This window comes from Mastomys coucha, unplaced genomic scaffold (genome assembly GCF_008632895.1).
Source record: "Mastomys coucha isolate ucsf_1 unplaced genomic scaffold, UCSF_Mcou_1 pScaffold12, whole genome shotgun sequence".
NCBI lineage: Eukaryota > Metazoa > Chordata > Mammalia > Rodentia > Muridae > Mastomys > Mastomys coucha.
In genome coordinates, this window is record NW_022196894.1 from 4,895,718 (window position 1) to 4,901,717 (window position 6,000).

A 6,000-nucleotide genomic window follows, 5' to 3' on the forward strand; every position below is an offset into this window, starting at 1 on the left:
ACACACACACACACACACACACACACACACACACACACACACACGCACGCGCGCGCGCACACACACACACACATACAAAAAGTATCTCTTGATGCATTTGGCCCATGAGCTAGTTTGCCAACCTATGCTTAGATATTTGCTTTGGTGTTTTTGATTTTTAATTTTAACTATTTTTTTCTTAGCAGAGGAAGGTGTGTGTGTGTGTGTGTGTGTGTGTGTGTGTGTGTGTAACTTTACAGTACATGTTCACAATCTCAGCACTCAAGAAGTTGAATCAGCAAGACTTAGCCAGATGTGGTGGCACATGCTTTTAATCCTAAGACTTCAGAGGCAGATGCAAGCAGATCTCTGTGCTCAAGACCAACTTGGTCTACAGAGTGAATTCCAGGACAGTCAGAGCTAAAGAGAGAGACCGTGCTTCAAAATAACAACAAAAAGATTGCCAGAAGTTTGAGGCCATGTTGGGTTATATGGCTAACAATAATTAATAGCAACTTTAAAAACAAAATAAAATTAGAATAATTCATAATTTCTATATGCAGAGGTATCTATTTCTACTAATGATATTGTTTATCCATCCTGCCTCTCTACCTAGCTTCTTGTATCATTTCTGTATAGTATGACAGCTACTCATTTTGTGTTTGTTTGTTTGTTTTTAGTGGGCAACAGGGATGATGCTTCAGATAGAGTCTCAAAATCCCACATGGTAGGACCTAGAATTTGGTAAGTAGCTCAGGCTGGCCTCAGACTCCTGCCTCAGGCTCCTGAGAGCTGGGATTGTAAGTATTAATTTACTCATTTTACTCAGTGAACATCTCGTGTATTTCAGGCAGGCCTCAAACTCGATTTTAGTCAAGGATGACCTTGAACTTCTGATCTTTCTGCTTCTACCTCATGAATATTGAAATTATAGGCATGTACTATAAGATTTTATTTATTTATTTATTTATTTATTTAGAGACAAGGTCCCATTATGTAGCCTTGGTTGTCCTGGAACTCACTATTCAGACCATTCTGGTCTCCAACTCTGCCTCTACCTCCCCAGTGCTAGGATTAAAAGTGTGTGCTGCCACACCTGTAAGTTTTTTTTAAGGTGGAAATATCCAATTTCTCTCAAGAACAGCTGAAATGAATCTGAGCCAGCTGTACATGAAACTGTGTAGTTCCTCGAAAGCCCACAGATAGCGATGAGACCAGAGCCATCTTGGGGGCTGAAAAAAACCAGATGTTCCCACCCTCTGGCTTTTTTTTTTTTTTTTTTTTTTTTTTTTTTTTTTTTTTAGGTTTTTCAAGACAGAGTTTCTCTGTGTAGCCCTGGCTGTCCTGGAGCTCACTCCGTAGACCAGGCATCAAACTCAGAAATCCCCCTGCCTCTGCCTCCCAAGGGCTGGGGTTAAAGGCGCGCGCCCAGTTTAACTTGCTTTTCCTTGCGCAGTATCCGTTGTCCATTTGCTCTCTTTGGACAAGCAATAAATGGATTGATTATCAGCAGGCTTAAGTTTTAAGGAGAAATTGCCAGACTTACAACACAGCCTCCAGAAAATTCCTTGGGTCAGATGACAGGGTTAACATGGATAACTGGTAGGACCTTCTGGGTTCCCAAGGGACAGAGGATCTGGACTTTCACCTGCTCCCTTCAATTAGTCTAGTCATTGTCTCTTTGGGGTTCAGTTAGGGATCGCAGTAGATTGCTGACTTGGAGGTATTTTATTTGTTTGTTTATTTCAGGCCTATCTTGGTTCCTTCATTTCTAGGTTTACAATCCATAATAACTAGATATGAGACTGCTTGGATTCCTGGACTCAAAAGGGACCTCTAGGCTCTATAAGAGTTGACCAGACCATGACACAGCTGCCTGGAAAAGCTTAGAGATGGTTAAATGTTTGTGTCTTTGGTTTTATCAATGCATGATTACACCTTCTGTCCAAATAACTTTGGAAAGTTGTAAGACCATTAGAAATGAGCGAGCAACTGAGCAGCACAGACTTCATCCCATCAAACCAAAACAAATCTTCCTTCTCTTTAAAACAATAAGATAAAATAATAACACAAAAATTAAAAAGGAGCCGGGCATGGTGGTGGCTTTAATCTCAGCACTCTGGAGGCAGAGGCAACCAGATCTCTGTGACCTGGAAGCTGGAGTTTCATCCCCAGCACCCTATTCTGTCAGTTCACAACCACCTGTAACTACAGCTCCAGGCAATCCCAGGATTCCAATAGCCTCTTCGGGCATCCATACACATATACATAGACAGACAGACACATGATTAAAATAAATCTTTATTTTTAATGAAAATAAAGATGTGGGATTTGATCACTCACATATTCGTTTTAACTGGTTTTCAGTGCATCTTCAATTTTTCTGAACACATCTCTATTACATCTAAGATCATGTTTCTACTAAAAAAAAAAGATACAACCAATTCTGCCTTCCTTTACCATTAACGAAAGGGAGGAAGGGTTGGGAAAGAGACCTGCCCCAGGTCCTGGTCTGACTCCCCAATTTAGCACTCTTACTGCCCTGCTGTGTACCACTGATGGACAAGGTGGCATGGAGGGCCGCCGACAGGTGCTTTAGCTCTCTGTTTCAGGGCCCCAGATTATCAGGTTCCAGAGATCAGATCCGAAGCACAGAGGTCGGGGTGGGTTCAGTTCCATTCATCAGCAATTCCCAGGATCTTAAAACAGTGATGTGGGGTAGGGGGTACAATGAAAATTCGCCTTGGACTGTAAAGTCTCTCCCGCCTGTAAGAAGAGGACTCCTAGCCCCCATTTGATTTGCTGAAGATTCTCCGGCTGCCTCTTCCCCAGCCCCTTGCTCCGGCCCTCGCGGTCCTCCTCCGAGACCCCCGGGCGCATCCACCGAGGTCGGACTCTGCCCCCGCCCCGCCTTCCCCCTCCCCCCCGGGGGCGGTGGCCCATGGCGGGTGTTCTTATTGGCTGAGGCGCAAGCAAGGGCCAGAGGCAGTGGTGCTGATTGGCCAGGGCGGCTAGGCGAGCTGAGGAGGCTGGCGAGTCGCTGGGGGAAGCTGAGCAGACGCCAGGAGCTGCCGAGAGCATCAGAAGGTGATCGCGCAAGTCGGACCCGCGGATCGCAGCAGCCTGTAGATCGCAGCCCGGGCCTGGAGGTAAGTGCGTTGCGTCTGGACGCGCGTGGCCGGCCCTTCTGAAGGAAGCCCTGCACCCGGGAAACCAGAGACGGGCATCTTCCTCTAGAATCCGGGCCCTCCATCCAACCAGGACGCGGGCTCCTGCTCCGAAAGGAAAGGGTCTCCCACTTCCCAGGCCCCAGAAAGCAAAAGAGCTTCATGTAACCTTCAGAAATGGGCCGTCCGTCCTGCCCGCTGGCTGGCGGGGGAAATCCCTCTCATGTTTAGTCCTTGGAATAGAATGCCCCCCCAACCCCCAAAGTGGAGTCCTGCCTCCGCTAATATTCTAGACCCTCTCTCATCTCCTCGCTTCCTAAAATTTCCTAAAAATATAAGTTAGAGTCTCTTACTTCTCTCTCATTTTTGTCTCCTTGGAATGTTGAGGTCACAGCTCATAGAGAAGGGTCCTATCCCTCCCCGACTGTGAAAGTCCTGGAGAGTAAGACCCTCCCTTCAACAAGGACATCCCAGGCCAAATCACATGCATGCCCATTCCAGAAACTAGGTTCTGGATTCTGGGGACAGATGAGTTCTCTTCTATCTCTATGAAGACTCTTTCCCACCCACAGGAGAGTCCATAGCCCCCCCCCCAAACAAGGCTTTTAGGGGCCTCTCCCTCCCAGGCCTAGAGCTTCTTTTAGGAGCCTCCAAACTCTAAGAACACAGATGGCCTTGGCACTGCAGGACCAGCAGGCACCCCCTTCCACCTCCACCTCCAGCACAAATACAAAAGGCTGTATTCAGTGCTACCCTACAGACGCAGGTCTCTCTCTTCCTGGACAAAGGGCTATCAACATAGAGAAGAGCTGTTGGCCCACTTCCAAGGGTCCCCTGTTTGTTTCTTGGGTTTGCCCCCATCAACTCCTGTGGCTATCGCCTGACGGAATTCCCTGGGCATTAGGCCAAGAGAACGATGCTGCTGGGCTTGCCCACTGGTCTAGGGACACTGTTAGCTTAGCTGTGTGCCTCCCGCACACTAGCCTCAGGATGTCTGGTGGGGGCAGGTCAGGAGACAGGAAAGCACTGAATCTTGGCCTGTTCTCTGGATCTGGGATGTGGGATGGGGAGAGATGTGTTTCCTGGAGGCCAGAGGACAGCTCTGGGAGAGACAAATTACTCTGTCTGCAATCCTACGATGTAAAAGAGCATCTACATTAAGACTGAGCATTTAATTTGGTACTTGAACAAACCGAGGCACAAAGAGAGAAAGGGACTGGGTCAAGGTCACCCAGCCAGTCACTGACAAAACCACAGTGTAGCTCCTAAAGAGGACCTCCAGGGGCTCCCCAACACTAGCCAACACATGTCTTCACATGGACAGTGGGTATGTCTGGACACCATGTCCACTCATCACAGGACACAGCAACACTGAGAAAGTCAGCTCAGAAGGAGCAGAGCTTGAAGAACGTCTGTCGACACTCCACAGGCTCTGGTGGAATCCATTCCTGGGGGCTTAAGGGTTTCTGATGTACACCTACTGCCTTGCAAAGCTTGCCAAAATCCAGATCAACCCAGTCGAATGGATGTTATCAGTTACAATATGCTAGAGCCATGGCTACTGTGAGGACCTCAGCTGCATGCCTGGCTTTGCTCCAGGATGGGTGCCTGAGGAAGGTGTACCCCTTTCCTTTCTACCTCTGTTCATTCTCTCTGGCTCCCATTCTCTACAGCAATGGCTTGTCCCTGCTTAGATCCTGCCCCTTTTCCTGGCACATGGGTGATTTTCTGGGACCATTCAGTGGTCACCAAGCAGTCGTGACCAGATCCCCGTAGATGGGAGAGCCTGGGGTACCAACTCTCCTTGCTCCTTCCCATGTCCAGCCCTCAGCTGGAGTGGAGCTGTCATATGTCAAGGGAGAGCCAAGAGCTGAGTTCAAGGTGAAAATGTAGGGTCATGGCTTTTATGTGCTTCTTGGTGTGTGATCTTGGGAAGATTTCCTTCCCTTTCCTTCCCTTTTCTTTTTAAAGGCGGTCTCACATAGGACAGGCTAGCCTCACTGCATGCTGGAAGATGACCTTGAACTTCTGACCCTCTGCCTTCACCCCCTGAATGCTGGGATTGTGTGAGTTTACCACATCATCACAGCCAGCTTCCATGCAGGACTGAGGCCAGGGCAAAGGGCCCTAGCCTTTGGGAAAGTCCTTCTCTGTCTCTGCTAGTTATCCTCAGAGTGAAATAAGTTGATCCTCAACGTATATAGCACGGCCAATAAGTACAAATAATGCTCACAATTTCAACCACAAAATCAATTCAAGCCAGGCAATGGTAGCACGCACCTGTAATCCCAGGTAGATCTCTGTGAGTTGAGGCGAGCCTGGTCTACAGAACAAGTTCCAGGATAGCCAGAGCTACACCGAGAAACCCTGTCTGGAAACTGTCCCCTCTAAAAAGAGACAGCTGAAATGGGTAGTGAGTCAGCTATGCCTCTGTCAGCTATGCCTCTGGATGTGCCCAGGAACCTCTGTTGCAGACAGTCCACCAGGACAAAGGCAGCAGACAAACCCAGGCCATGTGAGAAATGTGAGGATTTCAAGAAAACAGAGCAGTGTATGCAATGGACCACAGACCGTAAACCCAGTTGGAACCTAGGGCCAGCCATCTATTGGCTACTTCTGCTTGGAGCAACGTGCACAGTCATTGACTTGTTTGAGCCTCCATTCCTTCTCTCTAGCCTGGAGGGTGGACATCAGTAGGGATGGGCATCCATATGGATGGATGTCAAGTAAAGGGTGGGAATCAGGTAAGAGGTGGGCATCAGGTAAGGATGGGCATCAGGTAAAGGATGGGCATCAGGTAAGGGTGGGCATCAGGTAAGGGTGGGCATCAGGTAAGGGTGGGAATCAGGTAAGG

The 6,000-nt window shown here is 48.3% G+C and overlaps 1 protein-coding gene across 3 annotated transcripts in view; it reads left to right on the forward strand.

The window, feature by feature from the left end:
• Positions 1-2,985: 2,985 nt before the first annotated feature.
• The window catches only part of Abat (4-aminobutyrate aminotransferase), a 106,190-nt gene continuing 103,175 nt past the window's right edge, over positions 2,986-6,000 (forward strand). For 2 of the 3 annotated variants that reach the window (XM_031362102.1, XM_031362050.1), the window contains exon 1: positions 2,986-3,128. The gene's annotated coding sequence lies outside the window, so the exon portion shown is untranslated. The remainder of the gene's footprint in view (positions 3,129-6,000) is intronic. The other variant, XM_031362064.1, reaches the window with a different exon arrangement.